The 25,297-nt window shown below is 37.1% G+C and overlaps 2 non-coding genes across 2 annotated transcripts; both read left to right on the plus strand.

The window, feature by feature from the left end:
• The first annotated feature begins 16,993 nt into the window (after nucleotides 1–16,993).
• LOC121205384 (small nucleolar RNA R71) lies at nucleotides 16,994–17,099 on the plus strand. The gene has a single exon (XR_005900463.1). It is a non-coding gene; the product is annotated as a small nucleolar RNA R71 (small nucleolar RNA).
• A 3,255-nt stretch (nucleotides 17,100–20,354) lies between these two features.
• On the plus strand, nucleotides 20,355–20,461 carry LOC121205843 (small nucleolar RNA R71). Its single transcript, XR_005900916.1, has one exon. It is a non-coding gene; the product is annotated as a small nucleolar RNA R71 (small nucleolar RNA).
• Nucleotides 20,462–25,297: the final 4,836 nt, after the last annotated feature.

Below are 25,297 nucleotides of genomic sequence, written 5' to 3' on the forward strand. Positions count from 1 at the left end.
TATGCCACACTGCCTGTCACACGCCTGTGTGCTAGACCGTGTGGTTAATTTAATTTTCACAAAATTAGATGCAGGTTTCACATGGCCAAGACACACGCCCGTGTTTTAGGTCATGTAGCACACAGGGCTGAGACATACGCCCTTGTCTCTGCCTATGTGCTTAATTTCGAGCATTCTATTTCTAAATTTTAAGATGCAGGGGACACACAGCCAAATCACATGCCCATATGCCAGGCCATTTGTCACATACGGTGTAACGCCCCGAATTTTGGGCCTAGAAGTTTTAAGTCTTGAGTGGGTGCAGCTAGTTGCAACGCCCCAAATCCTGAAAACCCAATTAAAATTAGTTTTGTGTGTTGTGGCGTGGATGTATGTCTAACTTAGTGGTTTAGCGCTCAAGGAGTGTCTTGGGAGTCATGGGTTCAAGCCTTGGCTTTAGCAAAATTTGTGCTTTTACTTGCGTTAACCCTTGTCTCCAGCTATTAGACTTTTAAATTATTGTGAGCGCTGTTTGACATAAAAAGCTTGTTGAACAAAGGGTTACTGGCATGTTATTTGTTGCTAGAAAACTGGGGTCCGAGTCTTGCTGCGTGCAAGTGCCTTTACTTTTGCAAGTTGTGGTGTGGGAGGTGGTAGGGAAGTGGGACTCTATTGCTTAGTCGGTTGAGTTGTTGAGTGAAGCAAGGGATCAGGTTAGCCGAAATTGAGGAGAAGAAAAGTGTAACACTCCTATCAGGTAACTGTCGCCAGAATAGGTAAGGGGCATTACCAGACAGACAGAGCATTCCAAACCAATTCAGAATCACAGATATCACATAACATTAATACATAGGAAATCATCAACAATTCATCCCTTATGATGGTCTATGAGACCTAAAACATACTTTTAAGGACAGTCGGGACTAAACCGAACACATTCATAAATTTTAGAACTCAAAAAATTTCCAATTCTATTGAGGTCACACGCTTGTGTGACTAGGCCGTGTGCCTCACATGGGCACCAGACACGCCTATGTGAACCAACCGTGCCAAAACAAGGCATACTTACTGACTTTCACCCTCGGCCAACAGACACGTCCGTGTGCTATGGCCGTGTGATACTTAGCTAACTACTGACTTGAGCCCACCGCCATATGATACGCCCATGTGTCTTAACCATGTGATCTTAAGAGGTTACTGCTTTGCATACATGGCCACAAGGCATGCTTGTGTTCCCTGACCGTGTGGCACAATGCAGGCTTGGTTTAAGCCAACTTGCCACCCGTTTTTGGGTCATTCCTACAAGAAATATTAAACAACATTTATACTAAAATTTTCAGCCAATTCCATGTTCAACACATGCTTCATTATAACTAAGTCATCACCATTCAATAACCTATTCAAAGCCATACCAAAACACATTAAGATTCTTATTACAACAACATGCCAAAACTCTCATTTCATAGCTCACTTATAACAGCTTCTAACTCATGCTTAAACTTACCATTTCCTCAACTTGGTATATTTCAAAATGACCACCACATACAAGGCTATATAACCATTACAAGTATACACAATTTGGCATCATAACCTATTTACCAAAACTAAGCACAAAACATACCATTTGCTAGCCAACTCTCATGGCATAACATATATATACATATCAAAGCTTAAATACATAGACATTCTAGCCTATACATGCCATACTTAAAAAATATTTACATTTTCAAAAGTACCAAAATGAGTTCGATAGTATGGTGATGATCCTTGACGGTCCCCGAGCTTGTGGTAGCTTCGATATCTATAAAACAATTCAAACACACATACAAAGTAAGCTTTCAAAAGCTTAGTAAGCTCGTACTAAAATTATCAACAGTATATAAACATTAAAACATCAATACATAAAAATATATAAATTCTCAAATCATCTATCAAATCTATACCAATCCGATCCCTAAGTTCATAACAAATTAATTACCTTCACCTAGATAGTATCATCTACCACAAACGTATCATACATACTTGGATCTTCCCATACTTATTCACTTTCAATCTCACCTATTGCTTGAGTGATTCAAGACTTTTCGTAAATTATTCATACTTTAACATCCACACACTTAGTGCTGTAAGGGTTAGCCGATGCTAAAATAATTCCGCACACTTAGTACCATTTCAGTTAGCCGAAGCTAAGTTGGTATCACACACTTAGTGCCTTATATAGCTGAAGCTATATTAAACCGCACACTTAGTGCCAAGCATAGTCGAATATCATTATGCTCAAATCGATATAAAATATCTATACAATTTATGCATTACCATCACATTAAAACATAGCTTTAACATCATTTATCATGTACGAACTTACCTCACACTCGAAATTGTCGATTTGAATTGTCTACTCAATAACTTTCGACTTTCCTCGATCTAAATCCGAATTCCTCCTTTCTTTATCTATATGTCTTTAAAATTAACCCTTTTATTCACCAAATAATTCAATTCAATCCATAAACACATATTTAGGGCATTTTACAAACTAGCCCTCACATTTTCACATTTCGACACTTTAGTCCCTATTTCACAAATTCACAAAATACACATAATTTGCATATACACAAGCTTAGCCGAATTCTTCTAGTACTCATAATAGTCCACGCATTTCATTTTTTTCACATTTTAGTCCCTCAAAATAACATTTTTACAATTTAGCCTATATTGCTCAAGTTCATCGAAAATCCAAAAACAAAACATTCAAACCCAACATCAAGCTTTCTTAATTCATCATATAACATCACAAAACTTATGAATCCATTCATGAAATTTTTCAAAATCATCAATAAAATTAGAAATTGAGACATGGGCTTGATAATATACTAAGCAATGATCACAAAAATATAGAAATCATCAAAAACCAAATAAAATACATACCTTAATTAATCCTTGAACTAGCCGAAACCCTAAAGCTCTTTTTCTTTTATTTTTTTCTTCAAAATTCAGCAATGTAACATGATAATGGCCTATTTTCATGCTTTGTATTATTTTATTAAACATTATATGCCATTTACCAACTTTGCCCATAATATTAACATATAAAAATCCACCTACTAATGTCTATACTTGTACATGCATTAGTAAAATGGTCCAATTGCACCATAAGGACTTCATACTTAAAAAGCCACATCAAATAGGCACTTTAACAACCAGCACACAGCTTTTACATTTTACGGGATTAGGTCCTTTTTGTAAATTAAGCACACAAACAGTTAAATTTTCACACGAGACTTTCACACATGTCAATTCACTTATAATAGGCACAAAAAATAATATTAAAATATTTTTCCAACTCAGATATGTGGTCCCGTAATCACTATTCCAACTAGGGTCAAAATCAGATTGTTACAATTCTCCCCCTTAGGGATTTTCGTCCCCGAAAATCTTACCATTAAACATAATTGGATATTGCTGTCTTATAGAATCCTTAGGCTCCCACATAGCCTCTTCAATGCCATTTTAATACTTTTACTAATGGAATTTTCTTATTTCGCAACTCCTTAACCTCGCGAGCTAAAATACGGATCAGTTTTTCTTCGTAAGTCATATCAGGCTGAATTTCAATCTCAGATGGTGAAATTACATGTAAAGGATCAAATCTGTATCGTCGAAGCATCGATACGTGAAATACATTATGAATCTTTTCTAGCTCTGGTGGCAACAACAATTTATATGCAACCAGCCCAATATGCTCGATAATTTTATACGATCCAATGAACCTCGGACTCAATTTGCCTTTTCTACCAAATCGAAGCACTTTTTTCCACGGAGATACTTTCAAAAATACTTTGTCGTCGATCTCAAATTCAATGTTTTTTCTTTTTAAATCTGCATTTCAGACTATCTCGGATCACTTTCACTTTTTGTTTAATTTCTTTTATCAAATCAACCCCATAAATCTTATTTTCACTTAGCTTGGTCCAATACAAAGGTGTACGACATTTGCGACCATATAATGCTTCGTATGGTGCCATTTTAATGCTCGACTGAAAATTTTTATTATAAGCGAATTCAATCAAAGGTAGATATTTGATACGTGATATTCACGAGAGGTTTTAAAAATTTATAATTAATCATTCTTGAAACTAACTATTATCACAATGAAGGCAAGTGTACCTATCGAATAGTAGTATAGCTTTAGCAAGACAGGATTGTCGAACCCAAAGGAACCAAGAGTACTAGTAATTTCTTTCTTTTTATTATCTAGCCTAAAAATTAAGGGATTTGTTTATCTAAACTAATTAACTAAACTAAGGGTGCACAGAGAGAAAATTGGGAAAAGGTTTTGGGAAAACTCGATTGATTAAGACAATACCCAAGGAAAAATCCACCTAGACTTCACTTGTTATTTGACTCTGAATCAGACGATTTATTCATTTGACTTGATCTGTAGAAATCCCTAAGTTATATTATTATCTCTCTCGAGACTAATAACGTCTAACCCTAGGTTGATTAATTGAAATATCTTTCTAATTAACACCTAGTGTTACATTAACTCAATCTATGGACTCCCTTATTAGGTTTCACCCTATTCGGAAAAATCTTGTCACTCTATCTCTAGGCGTGCAATCAACTCCGCTTAATTACGACAAATTTACTCTTAGAAAGGGTCTTTTCCTCCTCTGAATAAGAGAAATAACTTGAATCAATATCTTGGAATATTAAAACAAGAATTAAGAACACATAATTAAGAACAAGTCAAATATTTATCATACAATTCAGGTAATAATAACAAGATCAGTCTTAGGTTTCATTTCCCTTAGGTATTTAAGGGGTTTCGTTCATAATTATAAAAGAAAACATCTCAGAAGAATAATGAATACAAAACATAAAGAAAACCCAAAAACCCTGAATGGAAATTTAAGGGAGATCTTCAGTCTTGACGATGAATCCGGCTTCTGAGATGGACCAATCGGCTTCCCTTGAGTAATTCCTTTCCTTCTACTCCGTGTGTCCCTTCTAAATTTCTCCTCCAGTGTTTAAATAGGCTTTAGAATGCCTAAGAGCCCTCAAAATTCACCTTTTTTTAATAGGATACTTGGGCTCGGCAGGGACACACCCGTGTGACACGCCCGTGTGTGATTACTCTAGCCCGTGGTCAAGGCTGTTGAATAGGCACGGCCGTGTAGTCTACCCGTGTAAGTCGTGCTTCGATCCTGCGAAATGGACACGGTCGTGTGACACACCCGTGTGAGGAAGTCCAGGCTGTGTTAATTTCCCACGTGGGTCCATTTTCTCCATTTTCGGCCCCGTTTCTCGCTCTTTTTACTCTCCTATGCTCACATCAGTATAAAACATGAAATTAAAGAATTAGAAACATCGAATTCACCAAATATAAGGAGAAATCGTCCATAAATGCGCTAAGCATGGGATAAAAATATGTATAATTATGGTTTATCAAATACCCCACACGTAAGAGTTTGCTTGTCCTCAAGCAAAATCCTCAACTCGCAATCAAAATAAATTCTTCTCAATTTATAATCCCTATCAATAATATCTCAAAATAATCCATAAGTATTCATACATTGAAAATTCAGCTAAAAGTATATCAAAGTTTCAAACATTCCACGTTGAGCATTTTATCACGAAAACATAGGTGTCTCCCCTCATCTAAGTGATTACCTTTGATTAAAATATCACAGAGCTTAACATCCTCACTAAAGATTCACTCAAATCACTCGAGGTGTTTAAGGACATCAAATAAAGCACTCATTAGTCAATATGAAAAGTTATTACCATAGGCTTGCTTGAAAATCAAATCTCCACCTCTATATATTGAGATGATACATCAATCAAAAAGGTCTTTAGAGGGTTGTAATGTGGCTTTAGTTAGTGGGTGTGGTCACAAGCTGAAAGAAATAGTTAGAATCAAGATTGAATTGAAAAATTACCTAGCTAGAAAATAACTAGTCATCAGTTGAATACAAGTGAGCTTCTTCTCAGAATATGGAATTAATACTTTAAGGTAAAAAACGACGAATTATTGTTAATAAATATTTATATAATTATTTTTTTAAGAACAAGTCAAATAACATAGAACTTAATTATTTCAACAAAGAATAAGACATAGCTAAGCAATAAATTAAAATCAATCTCGACAAAAGTAGGGATCAAATTAGGGGATTTCAACAATAATGGGTTATGGGTTAACATTGAGGGTAAATCAATTAATGGCTTGTTAGGTTCAATGGGGTTTGCTAAGGGTTAATTATAAAGGTAGGCTTTTGTGGAGTGAGTGAGTTAAACCTAAGTGTCTTTATCATCTTGACATATCAAATCAAATGGTGTGGTCTTGTCATGCATAATCAAGCAAGTTCTAGAATAACAAATCCATAGTGTCGCACTCAAAATAAAAGTAAGCATGAAAGAAATAAAATATGCTCTAAAAGGCTCCAGATCTCACAAAAATTATGGCTTTTTGATGTTTAAACTTGGGAATTTCAACTCAAGATTTAATTCTTCAAAAATCAACTTATCATGCTTGATTCCCTAATGTCTTAAAGTTTAAACAATCAATGCATAAATGCCTATGTTTTAATTCAAGACACATCAATAAAAATTATAAATTAATTAAAATTGATTCTAATAGTGACATGAGTGATTCATGTGAGAATAAGACAAAATTTAGGGATTTCTAATGATTTCTAATGATGATATAAAAGACCCTCCACACTTAAGATGTACATTGCCCTCAATGTACAAAGATGGATATATTGAAAAATATAGATATATAATCATAAGATAGGGAGAGAGGTGAAACTTCCTGAATGATGAATGAACTCCTTGAATTGGAGTTATGGAGAATAATAGGCCAAGGCAATGATGAGAATGGAGGAGGATACTCCAGTGGTGGTAGAGGTTCGTTAGTCTATTAGTCCTGCGCCAAAGGAATATTATATCTGGTAGTAGCTATGGTCGTGGTTGAGCAAGACATGGCAATCGTGGAGAACCTTTGCCAGTGGATTTTTTAGTTCCTATTTGATTATGAGCTTTGGAGCTCTTATATAACTATGATAAAATTAAGAACTTTTTAGGAAATATAAAGAAGCATAATTACTCGTAATGAAATAGCCGAAACTATAAATTATTCAATAAAAATTATAAAAACAAAAATTAAAATAATATTAAAGGAAAATAAAATAAAAAGTACCGAAAGAAGATAAATAAAGATAAAAGTGAAAATAAAAATAATAAATAAAAAGTTTTTAAACATTGTCATCGCTGGATGGCTCGCGAGGTGGTGGCGGCGATGAGATGTGAAGGTGCTGACAAATCTGAGGAAGTGTAGCATCAATGTGATCAAAACGCTAAAAAAGCAGCTGCTCAAATCGAGTAAGGTGTTTAGAGATGTCAGAGTATGAAGCCGCTGCATGAACTGGACGATGGATGGGTGGTGGCTGAGATGGTGGATCCTCATGACGTGGAGGGACATCATCAGTAATGTCCTCTATGTCCTCCACCTCTGTGGACTAGATAAGGCAGTACTGAGGAGGGTAGGTGCCACGTTGTTTCTCGATCATCTTCATATTTAGCATGCTCGAGATGTCCTGTGGGGACATCTAGCTTATGAGAGTGAGGGAGGATGACTGTGCCACTGTGTTGAGAAGCCCGAAGTGCGGAGCCAATCGAGTCACATAAGGCTTGATAGAGATTACTCCTCTCCTATGTCGCTCCGTCTGATGGCGGATGGCAAGGGCAATGAAGTAGGCAAGGTCGAAGACGTGCCCGTTCGCCATGCTCCACAAGAAACAAGCGTTGTGAGTGTTGACGATGCCTGTGCTCTCTCACCGTCCAGAGTATGGGCCAAGATGGCGTGTAGGTATCGCAGGGATGGGGCGAGGGCCGATGCCTTAGAGCGGCTAGGATCATAGGTGGCCGAGGCAGGGACGAGGTCCTTCTAACACTTTAAGGGAGAGTAGTGGATGTGGCAATGGTAGGTGTCGAGTTCATTGTCGTCCATGAACTCCTTTGTGTCTAGCCCAAGTGAAATTCCAAACTTCGATACACTCAACTGGCACACTAGACCACCAAGGCCTAACTGGACCGTTCCAGGATCGTCAAAGTTTATCATGACGACTTGAAGATGAAAGGTCGAGCAGAGTTCCATTGTGAGCTCGAGGTATGTCGGCTCGATGATCTCAAGGAAGAGCCCCAACGGTTCAGTCGTTAAGAGGGCTCAGACCGTGTCAGCCATCTGAATTTGTTCAAGTGTGGCCCAGTCAATGCAGTGGCCCACAGCTAGGGGCCGGCCCGTAATATCTGAAATAGCTCCTCTTGGGGTTCTATGGGGAACTGGAGGAAAGGGTGACGGATCTCAGCGGTTGAACCCGAGAAGGATGTTGCTCCTTTCTTTTTCTTCGAAGCGGGGATGGCGGTCTTCTTGCCACGTGAGGTTGACATAGTATAACTGTAATGGCAAGTCGAAATAAAAATAAAATTACTCCCCAACAATAGCATGGAAAAATATGTATGGTAAAACTAATAGAGATATTTCCTGGAAGTCAAGTACAAAAGAAAAACTATGCTAAAAAAATAAACCCAATCAGATAAATTACGTCATTACTATGAAAAGGACTACGAGAGTAATGTTAACGGAAATATCTAGTGAATGAATGCATGTAGCTAAGCATGAAATCTATGGAAACAAGAAAAATGGATAAACGCAGCCAAATGTATTGACTAACATGGAAATTTTCTATCATGATAACAATGATTATTTGCTCAAAGTAAAACAAAAATATCATGAATTAAGTAAAAAAAAGAAGAAAATAGAGGGGAAAAATGAACAAACGCAAGAGGGAGGAGCTTTGGATCGTCGAAAGTGGTGTTGTAGTCAACGCACGGGCGTGGCAGAAAGGGCGTGTGAAGTTGCAGTGACTAGGATTAGGGATTTTGGGGAAGGAGATGATGAATAGTGAGGGTTTTACATGTGCCCCAAAATCTATATAAAACCCTAATTTTTGTGTTTCACAATTTTTTAAATTTGGGCGTGTTTGAGGCTCACACACGCCCGTTCTCTTTAGGCGTGTTGGTGCACACGACTGTGTCCTACTTCGTTCACTTCTCCCACACCATGTTCCAATGCATATACTCGTGTTGTTTTATCAGTCTTGAGCATGGGTGGTGGGCACCGGTGTGTCGAACACCTGTGCTAAATTCTCAGTTTTGACCACGGTTTCTAGACACGGGCGTGTTGCATGCCCATGTTGGGTTGCAGACTAGCCCACGGCCATGTCGCACGATTGTGGCCACTTATCACATCCAGTGTTAAGGAAAAATTTTGCCCTGTTTTCACACAACTGTATCGCACGATCGTGTCTCCTCCCGTGGTGTTAGCACAACCAAAGGCACACCGTGTGCCCGACCGTGTGGATTAAAAAACCTATGTTTCAACGGCTCAGTTAGTGATTAGATGTTAAAAACTAAAATTTTAAAGAGGTTAACATTGTTAGAGCTCGGGTTGCCTCCCGAGAAGCACTTATTTATAGTCTAAGCTCGACTTACCTTTCTGGTGCATGGTCATAGTGGTGCGAGGAGTTTACACTCCTCATCCCTACTATCAATTTTAGCAACATAAGATTTTAGACGAGTACTGTTTAACTTAAAAGTGTTGAATTTGGGATGTGATTGTGTGATTTCGTGATAGGTTTTAAATATTTATAATTAATCGTTCTTGAAACTAACTATTATCGCGATGTAGGCAAGCGTACCTATCGAACAGTAGTAAAGTTTTAGCAAGACCGGATTGTTTTTAACTAACTAATTATCTAAACTAAGAATCCACAGAGAATAGAATTGGGGAATTGCTTTTGGGAAAATCGATTGAATTAAGACAATACCTAAGGAAAAATCCACTTAGACTGTACTTGTTATTCTGGCTCCGAATCGGACGATTTATTCATTTAACTTGTTCAGTAGAGATCCCTAAGTTATGTTATTATCCCTATTCAAGACTAATAACATCTAATCCCTAGATTGAATAATTGAGACCTTTCTCTAATTAACACCCTAGGGTTGCATTAACTCGATCCATGGATCCCCTAATTAGGTTTCACACTAATCCGGCAAAATCTTGTCACCCTATGTCTAGGCGCGCAATCAACTCCGCTTAATTATGACAAATGTACTCTTAGACAGTGTCTATTCCTCCTCTGAATAAGAGCTTATCTTGAATCAGTATCCTAGGATATCAAAACAAGAATTAAGAACACATAATTAAGAACAAGTTAAATATTTATCATACAATTCAGAACATAATAACAAGATTTGTCTTAGGTTTCATTCCCCTTAGGTATTTAGGGGATTTAGTTCATAACTAAATAAGAAAACATCTAAGAATAATAAAGAATACAAAACATAAAGAAAACCAAAAACTCTTGAAGGGAAATTGAGGAGAGATCTTCATTCTTGATGATGAATCCCGCTTTTGAGATGGATTAATCGGCTTTCTTGGGGTAATTCCTTACCCCCTACTCTGTGTGTCCCCCCTTTTCCTCCTCTAGGGTGTATTTATAGCTTTGGAGTGCCTAAGAGCCCTCAAAATTAACCTTTTTCGAATTGGACTCAACTTGGGCTCGGCAGGGACACGCCCGTGTGACATACCTCTGTGAATCGTGCGTCGAAACTGCTAATTTGACACGACCGTATGGTTTGCCCGTGTGAGGAGGTCCAGCCCGTGTTGATTTCGTACTTTGGCCCATTTTCTCCGTTTTGGCTCGTTTCTTGTTCCTTTTGTTCTCCTATGCTCTTCTAAGTATAAAACATGAAACTAAAGCATTAGGAGCATCAAATTCACCAATTCTAATGGAAAATCATCCATAAAATGCATTAAACATGGGGTAAAAATATGTATAAATTACAGTTTATCAAATACCCCCATACTTAAGCATTTGCTTGTCCTCAAGCAAAATTCTCAACTGATAATCGAAATAAATTCTTCTCAACTTATAATTCCTATCGATAATATCTCAAAATAATCCATAGGTAATCATACATTGAAAATTCAACTAAAAGAACATAAAAGTTTCAAACATTCCAAGTTGAGTATTTAATCATGCAAACATAGGTGTCTCCCCTCATCTAAGTAATTACCTTTGATTCAGAATATCACAGAGTTTCACATCCTCACTAAAGATTCACTTAAATCACTCGAGGTGTTTAAGGACAATAAATGAAGCACTCAATAGTCAATAATGAAAAGTCATTACCATAGGCTTGCATGAAAATCAAATCTCCACCACTATAATTTATGATGATACATCAATCAAAAGGTCTTTAGAGGGTTTTAATGAGGCTTGGTTAGGGGGTGTGGTCACAAGCTGAAAGAAAGGGTTAGAATCAAGATTGAATTGAAAAATTACCTAACTAGAAAAAGAGTTAATCATCACTTGCATACAGCAGAGCTTTTCTCAGAATATGGAATTTAAATACTAAAGCTTACAACGTATACATGTTTGCTTACTTTTTTCTTTAAGAACAAGTTAAATAACAAAGACTAACTATTAAGAACAAGACAGAGCTAAGCAATTTATTCAACTCAAATCTCGACAAAAATAGGGATTAATTTAGGGGATTTCAACAATAATGGGTTAAGGGTTAATATTAAGGGTAAAACAAGAAATGGCTTGTTAGGCTCAAAGGTGTTTACTAGGGGTTAATCGTGGAGGTAGGCTTTTCATGGCATGAGTGGGTTAATCCTAAGTGCCTTAATCATTTTGACATATCAAATCAAATGGTGTCGTCTCGACATGCACAATCAAGCAAGTTCTAGAATAACAGTTCAATACTAACGCACTCAAAGCAATAATAAAAGTGAGCATGCAAGAATTAATAGATGCTCAAAAGGCTAAAAAATCTCACAAAAATTATGGGTTTTTGATGTTTAAAACTTCTGAATTCTATCTCACAGTAATGCCTAAACTTTGGGGAAGCAACCTAAGATTTTAAATTCTTAAAAATCAACTTATCATGCTTGATTCTCTAATGTTTTAAGGTTTAAACAATCAATGCATAAATTCCCATGTTTTAATTCAAGATATATCAATCAAAATTATAAATCAATCAAAATTTATCCTAAATACGATATGAGAGCTTTTCTAGAGAACAAGGCAGTTATTCAGGAATTTTTCTGATAATGAAATAAATATCCCCCTACACTTAAGATGTACATTGCCCTCAATGTACAAAGATAGATATTAGAATATAAAAATAAGATAGGGGGAGAAGTGAAACTTCCTGTATGATGAATTCCTCGAACTAGAGTTTTGGAGAGTAATCAGTTCAAGAGTGGAGGAGGATACTCCGGCGGTCGTAGAGGTTCATTAATCCATAAGTCCTATGCCAAAAGAATATTATATCTAGCCGTAGCTATGGTCGTGGTCGATCAGGACATTGCAGTCGTGGAGAACCTTTCCTGGTGGAGTTTTTAGTTCCTATGCGATGATGAGCTAAAGAACTCTATATAACTATGATAAAATCAGGAACTTTTGAGCAGATATTAGGAAGAATAATTACTCATAAAGAAATAATCGAAATTAATAATTAAAAATAAAATTCTAAAATCTAATAAAAATAAAGAGTAGTTTTAATTAAAATTAAAAACATAAAATAATAAATAAATATTTTTAAACATCTTCATCGCTGGATGGTTCGCGAGGTGGGTCTGGCGATGAGATGTGGAGGTGTTGAAAAATCTACTATAAAGTAGCATCAATGTTGTCAAATCGTTGAAAACACTGCTGCTCGAATCGAGTTAGGCGCTCAGAGATGTCAGTATATGAAGCCACCGCATGAACTGGACGAGAGGGTGGTGGTGGCTGGGATAGTGGGTCCTCATGCTACGGAGGGACATCATCAGAAATGTCCTCGTAGGCCTCCTCCTTGGTAGATCAAGTGAGACGATATTGAGGAGGGTAGGTTCCTCAACGCCTCTCGATCATCCTCATGCTAAGCATGCTCGAGATGCCTTGTGGAGACATCTGGCTAACGAGGGTCAACGATGATTCTTGGGCCGCTGTGCCGAGGAGCCTGAACTGTCAAGCCAATCACGTCACATAGGGGCCAATAGAGATGAACCCCTTCTTATGCCGCTCTATGTGGTGTTGAATCATGAGGGCGATGAAATAGGCAAGGTCGATGACGTGCCCGTGCAACATACACGATAAGAAGTACACGTCGTAAGTGTTGACAACGCCAGTGCTCTCTCGCCTCCTTGTAATCATGTGAGCAAAAATGGCGTCTAGGTATCTTAGGGATGGTGGGAGAACTGATGCCTTGGAGTGACTAGGATTGTAGGAGGCTGCGCTAGAGGCCAAAGTGTGCCACCATTTTGAGGAAGAGAAATGTATGTGGTGAGTGAGAGCATGTAGTTCATTCTCCTTCTTGAACTCCTCCTTATATAAGCCTAGTGTAGCACCGAAATCTGGGACGCTTAGCTGGCGAACTAACCCATCTAGGTGAAACTGGACCGTGCCAGGATCATCGTAATTCGTCATTACGGTCTAGAGATGGAACGTTGAGCATAGTTCCATCGTGAGCTCGAGGTATGCTGGTTCGATAATCCCAAAGAATAGCTCCCAAGGGTCGGTGGTTAGGAGGGCCCAAATCACATCAGCCAACTGAATTTGTTCTACGATAGCCCAGTCGATGCAGCAGCCCGCAAGTAAGGGTCGGGCCTGAAGTATCTGGAAAAGTTCTTTTTGGGGCCTTCAGGGGAACTGAAGGAGAAGGTGACGAATTTTCGTGGTTGGCCCCACAGAAGATTACGCTCCATTCCTTTTTCTTTGAAGCAGGGACAGTGGCCTTCTTTCCTCGTGAAGACGACATTATAAGCCTGTAATATAAAGAATAATAATAACAGGTAAACAAATTTGAAAATGTCATGAATTTGAACTAACTATTTCAGCCAAAACTATTAATATGAAGCAAACTCAACCAAAATAACAATGAGAATGAGAATAGTAATGTAATGGGTATGAGGTTTTCCTAATCTCGATTTAACAGGGAATGTATGATAACTAAAGTAAGAATGCAAATTAAATGATAGACATTGGCATGGTAATAGCATGAGAATAAGCATAGTAATGTCACGGGTATGAGGTTTCTGTAATAACTCGATTTAACACGAAATGTATGATAACTAACCTAAGAATGCAAATTAAATGATAGAATAATGAGCAAAATGAAAAATAGTTCAAAATATATGAATATTATGTTGATAATAAGCATTAGAAGTAAGTAAAATAGAAGTGAAAGGAGTAAACAAACGCTAGGGGAGAGAGATTGAGTGTCAAAAATGGAGTGGGAAGCGGCGTACGGGCATGGCAGGGAGGTCGTGTGGACTTGCAGCGGCTAGGGTTAGGGTTTTTGAATGGGGAAGAAAGTGAATAGTGTAAGGTATTTATAGATTTTGGGGCACACGACCAGATAACACGCCCCTGTTTCCCAATTTCAGCCCGTGTGATTAGTGAATTTTGAATTTGGCCGCGTCTGACATTTAGTACACGCCCGTGTTCCTTGGGCATGTGGGTGCACACGGCCGTGTCACACGGCCGTGTCTGGCATTGTTCGTTTCTCCCACGCCCGTGTATAAAGATCCAAGCCCGTGCCAATCTAATAGGTTCGACCATGGGTACTAGCCACGGGCGTGTCACATGCCTGTGCTGTTTTAGCAGGTTCACCCACAGTTCTTCCACACGGGCGTGGCACACACTCATGTTGTTTTGGTAGGCTCGACCACAGCTATGTCGCACGGCCATGGCATTTTATCGTAGCCCGTGTTTGGGGAAACCTTTGCCCTATTTTCACACGGCCTTAAGCACCCCCGTGAACTTGGTCATGTCTCTGTGGGGAACCTGTATTCAAGTGTTTTGTTAGTAAGTTAGAAGTTGAAGACTAACTTTTTAAAGATTTTAATACAGTTAGTGCTCGGGTTACCTCTCGAGAAGCGCTTATTTATAGTCTAAGCTCGACTTACCTCTTCGTTGAATGATCATGGTGGTTTGAGGAGTTTATACTCCTCATTCCTACTATTAATCTCATCAAAATAAGGTTTTAAATGGGTGTTGTTTACCTTAAAAGTGTCGAACTTGGGATGACTCACCTTGACCGTACTGAATGGGAAAATGCTGAGTACCGTAAGAGGGATTTCTTCATTCGATGTGGTAGCGACAATGTGGGGATCTGTGGCATCTAATAAGACTCTATCTCCAACCTTAAGTTGATTTGGAAAGGGGTTGAGCTTGTTCTGTCGTAGATTCAGTTTGTCAGGTGTTCTCGGTTTATGCGTCTGCCATTCATTTAGCTCCTCAATTTGTAGCCTTCGATCTTCATGAATAGGTCCTTAACTACTACTTGCGAATGACTCATGTGCTACCTTCAGACTCATTTCCTGCAAAGTAGGTTGTACCATATTGTTAGTTTTAGAGGAATGGGTTAAACAATCACCTTCAATTTCCAATGTGTTGCCAGAATTGCAAGCTTGAAGAGTGATTGTTTCGTCTCCCACATGGAGTGTGAGTTCACCTGTGCCAACATCAATAATTGTTTTAGCAGTTGCTAAAAAGGGCCTTCCCAGAATTAAAGGAGTGTTCCTATCCTCTTCTATATCTAGAACAATAAAGTCAACGGGAAATATAAATTTATCGACTTTTACAAGTACATCTTCAATAATACCCCTAGGAAATCTTATAGTTTTATCTACTAATTGAATGCTCATTCTAGTCTGTTTGGGTTTCCCGAGACCTAATTGCTTAAATATTTTGTAGGACATGACGTTAATACTAGCCCCTAAATCAGCTAACGCATTATTAACATCTAAACTACCAATTAAGCAAGGAATTGTAAAACTCCCTAGATTTTTTAGTTTGTTGGGTAGTTTATTTTGGAGAATAGTTGACCAAACTGCGTTTAGATCCACATGTAGAACGTCATCCAACTTTTTCTTATTTGCTAAAAGCTCCTTTAAAAATTTCATTGCATTTGGCATATGCGATAGAGCTTCAATAAATGGTAAGTTAATATGCAATTTTTTTAAGAGTTTAAGGAATTTACCAAATTGTTCATCTGAGCGGTCTTTCCTTGTCGCGTTGGGGTATGTCACATGAGGTTTATATTCGACATTCACCATTTTGTTTTTATTGTGATCTACCTTACCTTGACCTTTGCTTACCATATTTTCTTGCCTCGGTTCTGGTTCAGGCTCAACGACTCCGTCTTCATCTTGAACATTAATCGCGTTGAGCTATTCCCTTGGGTTAGGTTCGATATTACTCGGCAAACTACCTTGTGGTCATTCGGAGATTAGTTTCGAAAGCTAGCCTATCTGTGCTTCGAGCCCTTGGATCGACGCTTGTTGATTTTAAGTGCTGTCTCGGTGTTCTGAAAATGAGTTTCTGACACCTATATAAACTTTGAGACCATCTCTTCAGGGTTCTTCTTCTTTTCCTGTTGGTAGGGTGGTTGTTGGTAGCCTGGAGGTGGTTGTGGTCTTTGATTTCCTTGACCGCCCCACGAGAAATTGGGGAGGTTCCTCCAACCTGCATTGTAAGTGTTACTATATGGATTGTTTTGAGGTCGAGGATTATTACCCATGTAATTTAATTGCTCGTTATCGATGTTGTGGCCATAGCGTTGGTATTCTGAATGGCTTGTTCCACCTCCACTTGCTTCGCACTGCATTACAGGGTGAACCTGTGAAGAACTAAGAAAACCATCAATTTTCTTATTCAAGAGTTCTACCTGATTAGAGAGCATGGTGACCGAATCGACATTATAAACGCCGACTATTATTGTTGGCTTTGTCCTCATGACTTGCCACTGATAGTTATTCAGTGACATCTCCTCTATAAACTCATAGGCATCTTCAAGTGTTTTATTATTGATGGTTTTGCCAGCAGCTGCGTCAACCATTTGTCGAATCAAAGGATTCAGACTATTATGGAACGTTTGAACCTATAGCCAAAGCGGTAACCCATGGTGAGGGCACCTTCTCAAAATGTCCTTGTATCTCTGACATGCATCATAGAGTGTTCCTAAATCCATCTACACAAAAGAAGAGATATCATTACGTTATTTAGCCGTTTTAAAAAGCGAAAAATATTATAGTAAAAATTTTTCGGACATTTGTTCCCAAGTAGTAATTGAACCTCGTGGTAACAAGTTCAACCACTATTTAGCCTTGTTTCTTAATAAAATGGGAAACAACCGAAGACGTATAGCATCATCAGAGACGCCATTGATTTTAAATGTATTGCAGAATTCCAGGAAGTTTTCTAAGTGAGCGTTGGGATCTTCATCTTGCAAATCGTCAAACTGAACAAATTGCTATATCATTTGAATAGTGTTAGGTTTCAGTTCAAAAGTATTTGCAGCTACAGTAGGTCAACTATGCTTGATTCAGTTCCTGTTGAAGAAAGTTTAGCATAATCATACATAGTGCGTGGAGCAGGATTTTGATTAACCGCAATTGTAAGAGGCAGCTGATTGTCTTGGTTTTTAGCCATCTCTTCGGTTGGGGGTTGAGTATCGTCCTCTTGCTCATTCTCTGTGTATCTTAAGCTTCACCTTATTTCTCTTTGGTTTCTGCGAGCTGTGCGATTGATTTCTTCGTCAAAAATTAGTGGTCCTGACGGGTTTCTTCTAGTCAAAAACTATAAAAACCTGTCAAGAAAAGGAAAAAGTAAATTAATAAGTAATAATAAAAAAAATAAATTGCAAGAAAAATAAATGGCTAAAGTAATAAAAATTGAGCAATCCTAATATCTTAGTTCCCTGGCAACGGTGCCAAATACTTGATCGCGTGATTTCGTCATAGGTTTTAAATATTTATAATTAATCATTCTTAAAACTAACATTATCGCAATGTAGGCAAGTGTACCTATCGAACAGTAGTAAAGTTTTAGCAAGACCAGATTGTTGAACCCAAAGGAACTAAAAGTACTAGTAATGACTGTCTTTTTATTATCTAGCCTAAGAATAAAAAGGTTTTGTTTTTAACTAACTAATTATCTAAACTAAGAATCCACATTAGGGAACTGCTTTTAGGAAAATCAATTTAATTAAGACAATACCTAAGGAAAAAATCCACCTAGACTGTACTTGTTATTCTGGCTCCGAATCGGATGATTTATTCATTTAACTTGTTCCATAAAGATCCCTATGTTATGTTATTATCCCTATTGAAGAGTAATAACGTCTAATCCCTAGATTGAATAATTGAGACCTTTCTCTAATTAACACCCTAGAGTTGCATTAACTCGATCCATGGATCCCCTTATTAGGTTTCACCCTAATCCAGCAAAATCTTGTCACCCTATGTCTAGGCGCGCAATCAACTCCACTTAATTATGACAAATGTACTCTTAGACAGGGTCTATTCCTCCACTAAATAAGAGCTTATCTTGAATCCGTATCCTGGGATATCAAAACAAGAATTAGGAACACATAATTAATAACAAGTTAAATATTTATCATAAAATTCAGAAAATAATAACAAGATTCGTCTTAAGTTTCATTCCCCTAAGGTATTTAGGGGATTTAGTTCATAACTAAATAAGAAAACATCTCAGAATAATACAGAATACAAAACATAAAGAAAACCCAAAACTCCTAAAGGGAAATTGAGGAGAGATCTTCAGTCTTGATGATGAATCTAGCTTCTGAGATAGATCAATCGGCTTTCTTAGGGTAATTCCTTACCCCCTACACTGTGTGTCCCCCCTCTTCCTCCTCTAGGGTGTATTTATAGGCTTTGGAATGCCTAAGAGCCCTCAAAATTAGCCTTTTTCGAATTGGACTCAACTTGGGCTCGGCAGAGACACGCCCATGTGAATCGTGCTTCGAAACTGCCAAATTGTTTCGTCTCCCACACGAAGTGTGAGTTCACCTGTGCCCACATCAATTTTTGTTTTAGCGGTGGCTAAAAAAGGTCTCCCTAAAATTAAAGGAACATTACTATCCTCCACTATGTCTAGAACAACAAAATCAACTGGAAATATAAATTTGTCAATTTTAATGAGTACATCTTCAATAATCCCCTTAGGAAATCTGATTGTTTTATCGGCTAGTTGAATACTCAGGCTAGTTTGTTTGGGTTTCCCAAGACCTAGTTGCTTAAACATTTTGTAATGCATGACATTGATACTAGCCCCTAAATCATCCACAACATTATTAACATCTAGGCTACCAATTAAATAGGGAATCATAAAACTCCCTGGATCTTTTAATTTTTTGGCCAGCTTATTCTGTAGTATGGCTGAGGAAACCGCATTTAGCTCTACATATGACGCCTCATCCAACTTCCACTTATTTGTTAAAAGCTCTTTTAAGAATTTAACTGCGTTTGGCATCTGTGAAAGAGCTTCAATAAACGGTAAGTTAATATATAACTTCTTTAATAATTTAAGGAATTTATCGAATTGTTCGTCTGTGTGGTCTTTCTTTATCGCGTTGCGGTATGGTACACGAGGTTTGTAGTCTTAACTTACCGATTTTTGGTCATTGTGGTCCACCGCACCTTTACCTTTACTTACTACAGTTTCTTGCCTCAGTTCTGGTTCAGGTGCAACTAACCCTTCCTCATCTTGAATGGTAATTGCATTAAGGTGCTCCCTTGGGTTAGATTCAGTGTCACTCGGTAGGCTACCTTGTGGTCGTTCACATATCAATTTAATGAGCTGACCTATCTGAGTTTTGAGCCCTTGGATCTACGCTTGTGGTTTTTTAACTGCTGTCTTGGTATTCTGGAAATGAGTTTCTGACACCGAGATGAATTTTGTTAGCATCTCCTCAAGGTTCGACTTTTTCTCTTGATGGTAAGGTTATTGTTGGAAGCCTGGAGGTGGTGGCGGTCTCTGATTCCCTTGGCCTCCCGATGAGAAATTTGGGTGGTTCCTCCATCCTGCATTTTAAGTATTACTATAAGGATTATTTTGAGATCGAGGATTATTACCCATGTAGTTCAGTTGCTCGTTTTCCATGTTGTGGCCATAGGGTGGGTATTCTGAATTGCTGGATCCACCTCCATTTGCTTCGCACTGCATTACTAGGTGAACCTGTGAAGAACCAAGAAAACCGTCAATTTTTCTATTCAAAAGTTCTACCTGATTAGAGAGCATGGTGACTGAATCGACGTTCAAAATGCTAGCTGTTTTCGTTGGTTTTGTCCTCATGACTTGCCACTAATAATTATTCAGTGACATCTTTTCTATAAATTCATAAGCATCCTTAGGTGTCTTATTCTTGATAGTTCCACCAGAAGCTGCGTCAATTATCTGTTGAGTCGAAGGATTCAGGCCATTGTGAAACATTTGAACCTGTAGCCAGAGTGTAACCCATGGTGAGGGCACCTTCGCAAAAGGTCCTTCTATCTCTCCCATGCATCATAGAGTGTTTCCAAATCCATCTGTACAAAAGAGGAGATATCATTACGTAATTTGGCTGTTTTAGCCGGCGGAAAATGTAACGTCCCGTACCCGAGACCGTTACCAGAGTCGAACACGGGGTGTTAACGGACTTAATTCATTTGCTTACACAGTTCATTTTAAAATTTCCAGACAAGCTGGCTAACTGCATCACAGTCACTTTAAAAATCATATCTCGAGTTCAAAAACTCAAAAACTGATTCCGTAAATTTTTCCTGAAACTAGACTCATATATCTATCTAAAAAAATTTTTCTAGAATTTTTGGTTGGGCAAATTAGTACAGTTTATTAGTTAAAGTCTCCCCTATTTCAAGGTTTGACTACTCTGACCTTCATGCATTACAACTTAGATATCTCCCTCTACAGGGCTTCAATACTTATGCACTTTGTTTCTAATGAAAGTAGACTCAAAAAGGAATCTGTACATATAAGGCATGACTTCTAATTATCTCTGCTTAATTTATAGTGAATTTCCAAAGTCAGAACAGGGAATCTAGAAATCGCTCTAGCCCTGTTTAACGAAAACTTAAACATCTCATAAAATACGGCTCATATGGTCGTTCCGTTTCTTTCATATGAGAATAGACTCATCAAGATTCGATTACATAATTTATTCATTATTTAATTACATTTCTATTATATTTAGTGATTTTTCAAACTCACATCACTGCTGCTGTCAGCATCTAGTTTAAGGTAAATTTCACCTATTTCATAGTTTTCCATGAGTCAACTAGCCATTTGTCATACATAGCACCAAAATGATTGTGATTAACCATTCAAATGGCTAATCATTACCAAGCATTTCCATACCACTCAATGAACAATATATAAAATGATTATAATGCTATGCTCAAAATATGTATAAGCCATTTTCGCATGGCTATCCGAATATATACATTACCAAAAGGTACTTGATTAACAACAAAGGTTAGTCCTATACATGCCATTATCAAAGTTCAACTAAAAGAGTACCAAAAGGGCTTTGACAGTGTGGACGACTTCGACTTTGACACTCCCGAGTCCGATAGCTGACGAATAAAATCTATAAAACAGAGAATCAAAGCAACGGAATAAGCATTTTAATGCTTAGTAAGTTTAAGTAATGAAATTATTTACGACTAAAGTATAGCATTCATATGACTAAATGAATAATTGCATATACGCATATTCCTAAAATCACACTTACTTCACGCTTCAACCAGTATATTCATACACAAGGGATCAAACCTAACTAAGGCCGGAAGTTTGTTAATCAATTGAGTGAATACTATTTAAAAGAAAATCAACTTTCCGATGCATATACGAAACATACCTTATTGTTTGGATTTTATGAGCGTATTAATTGAAATTATTACAGCAAGATCGCTCATTTCCAAACCCAAGTACCTTTGGGATTTAACTGGATATAGCAAATCGCACAAATGCCTTCGGGACTTAGCCCGGATATAGTAACTCGCACAAATGCCTTCGGGACTTAGCCCGGATATAGTCACTAGCACAAAATGCCTTCGGGTCTTAGCCCGGATATCGTCAGTAGCGCAAATGCCTTCGGGACTTAACCCGGATATAGTCACTAGCACAAAGTGCCTTCGGGTCTTAGCCCGGATATCATCCGAATAATCATGCACATATATCAATAAATCATAACACATCTATTTTTCATTTTCGTTACTAGAACTCAAACACAAGACATTTATCAACCATTACCATTTTCGGCTCAATAGCCACATACAAGGAGCATGATCTCTTTACACATTCGGCTACTAGTCATAGTATAAACTAATTACCTCGATATATAATTCAAGTAGAATCATTATATCGTCGTTTATTTGTTATGATTATATGTCATGGCTTAATCAAATCATAAACTAAGTTCCATTACTCAAAGACTTACCTCGAATGTTGTCGATTGACTTCAACGGCTATTTGATTACTTTTTCCTTTCCTTTATCGGACTTAGTTCCCCTTTGCTCTTGAGGTTAATAAAACAAATGAATTTATTCAATTACTTATCCAACTTTACTATATACAAATATCTATTTATTAAGATTCATTTCAAACTAAATATTAGGCAACCGATCATATATTCTCCCCATAGTGATATTTAAACATTGTAGCCAAAGAATCACAATTATTGAATGTTTAACTATGATCGGACATATGATATTGCCCGTATGTCTTAAGCTAATTACCGAACCTATTGCCTCAATTCATGTACATATCCAATATAGTAATCCTTACTTGAACTATTAGCCAACCTTATCAAATGAACAATTATACTTAAAATACCATATATATGTATATCTACATAAGTGCATAGATACTATGTTACCAACAATTATTTCCTTGCTTAGTAGCCGAACCAATATACAAATTAATTCATACAGTCAAACGAATCAATAATAGACTACCCTTAATCCTATCTACCCGTCACATTTACTCTACTTAAACCGAATGAACTTGCACATAAAGTCATTGGCCGAACCTCTCTAAACACAAGTCAACCAAAATCTTAATATTTATCTTGTGTATAACCTTATTTACCTTCCAATAATCATAACAATATCAAACTCTTAATATTTATGTACAAAGCCAAATCTTAATATGATCCAACCTCCAACTCATTCATTTCAATCACTCACACGGCATTTGTTCAATTCATTAGACAAATCTATGTTTGGCCATTGTACTCATGAGCATTAAAATTTATAATTTGACTAACTTAAACCCTTCTCTTCAACAATTCTTCATAAAACATAAAGACTATAACCCAATCTCATCCTTTAATAACTAAAACCGAATGCTCAAACCATCACCAAGATTTCAAAATTTTGACATGGGTTATGTAAGAAATTAGCTAATTAACTAGAATCAAGCTTAAAATTTAAAAAAAATCTAACACAATTTACTAACCTCCCTTAGGCTTAAAGTGACCGAAACCTTCTCTTCTTCCTCCCTCAAGTCACGGCAATGGAGGAGCAAGGATGAAACAACTTTGGTTTCTCCTCCCACTCACCTCATGTTTTACTATTCTTAATTCATTATTTTATTTTGTAAACTAAAAATGTTAATAGAAAAATACATATTATCAATAATAGCCCATACCATGGCCGGCCACTACTTATCATAAATGAAAATTTGACATGCAAATCCATCATTTTTACAACATGCATTAATAGATCCTTATAGATTAACCTATCACATTTCAAAAGTGTCACACATAAGTCCTATTAACTAAATTCACATGCAATCGACTAAATCGAAGCTTAAAACTTTCACACATTCATATTCACATATTTTAGACAACAAATATCATATTCAAATACTTCGGTGACTCGGTTTAGCGGTCCCGAAACCACTTTTCGACTAGGGTCAATTTAGGGCTGTCACAGAAAATATTTAAATAAAAACTTTTCAGACATTTGTTCCCAAGTAGTGATTAACCCTCGTGGTAATGAGTTCAACCACTGTTTAGCTTTATTCCTCAATGAAAATGGAAACAACCGAAGGCGAATGGCATCATCAGAAATGCCATTAATTTTAAAAGTTTCTTAAAACTCTAAGAAATTCGCCAAGTGAGCGTTGGGATCCTCGTCCTACAAACCATCAAACTGAACAAACTGTTGGATCATTTGAATGGTGTTAGGTTTCAGTTCCGAATTATTTGCAGCAACAGCAGGCCTAACTATGCTCGATTTAGTTCCTATTAAAGAAGGTTTAGCATAATCATACATAGTACGTAGAGCAGGATTCTGATTAGTAGCAAGCACAGGAGGTAGCGGATTTTCTTGGTATTCAGCCATCTCCTCGGTTATGGTTGAAATATCATCCTCTTACTCTTCTTCTATGTATCTTAAGTTTCGCCTTATTTCTCTTCGATTTTTGCAAACTGTACGATCGATCTCACTATCAAACAATAATGGTCCTGACGAGTTTCTTCTAGTCATACACTATAAAAACCTGCCAGGAGTGAATAAAAGAAAAGAAATTAGATAAGAAAATAACAATTTAAATTGCAAATAAAGTAAAATGGCTAAAGTAATAAAAATCGAGTGTTCCTAATATCTTAATTCCCCTGCAACGGCGCCAAAAACTTGATACGTGATATTCGCGACAAGTTTTAAAAATTTATAATTAATCGTTCTTGAAACTAAATATTATCACGATGAAAGCAAGTGTACCTATCGAACAGTAGTATAGCTTTAGCAAGACCGGATTGTCAAACCCAAAGGAACCAAGAGTACTAGTAATTACTTTCTTTTTATTATCTAGCCTAAAAATTAAGGGATTTGTTTATCTAAACTAATTAACTAAACTAAGGGTGCATAGAGAGAAAATTGGGAAAAGCTTTTGGGAGAACTTGATTGATTAAGACAATACCCAGGGAAAAATCCACCTAGACTTCACTTGTTATTTGGCTCTGAATCAGACGATTTATTCATTTGACTTAATCCGTAGAAATCCCTAAGTTATATTATTATCTCTTTCGAGACTAATAATGTCTAACCCTAGGTTGATTAATTGAAATCTCTTTCTAATTAACACCTAGTGTTGCATTAACTCGATCTATAGACTCCCTTATTAGGTTTCATTCTAATCCGGTAAAATCTTGTCACCTATCTCTAGGCGTGCAATTAATTTCGCTTAATTACGACAAATTTACTCTTAAACAGGGTCTTTTCCTCCTCTGAATAAGAGCAATAACTTGAATCAATATCCTGGAATATTAAAACAAGCATTAAGAACACATAATTAAGAACAAGTCAAATATTTATCATACAATTCAGATAATAATAACAAGATCCATCTTAGGTTTCATTCCCCTTAGGTATTTAGGGGGTTTAGTTCAT

Source organism: Gossypium hirsutum, chromosome A08 (genome assembly GCF_007990345.1).
Source record: "Gossypium hirsutum isolate 1008001.06 chromosome A08, Gossypium_hirsutum_v2.1, whole genome shotgun sequence".
Classification (NCBI taxonomy): Eukaryota; Viridiplantae; Streptophyta; class Magnoliopsida; order Malvales; family Malvaceae; genus Gossypium; species Gossypium hirsutum.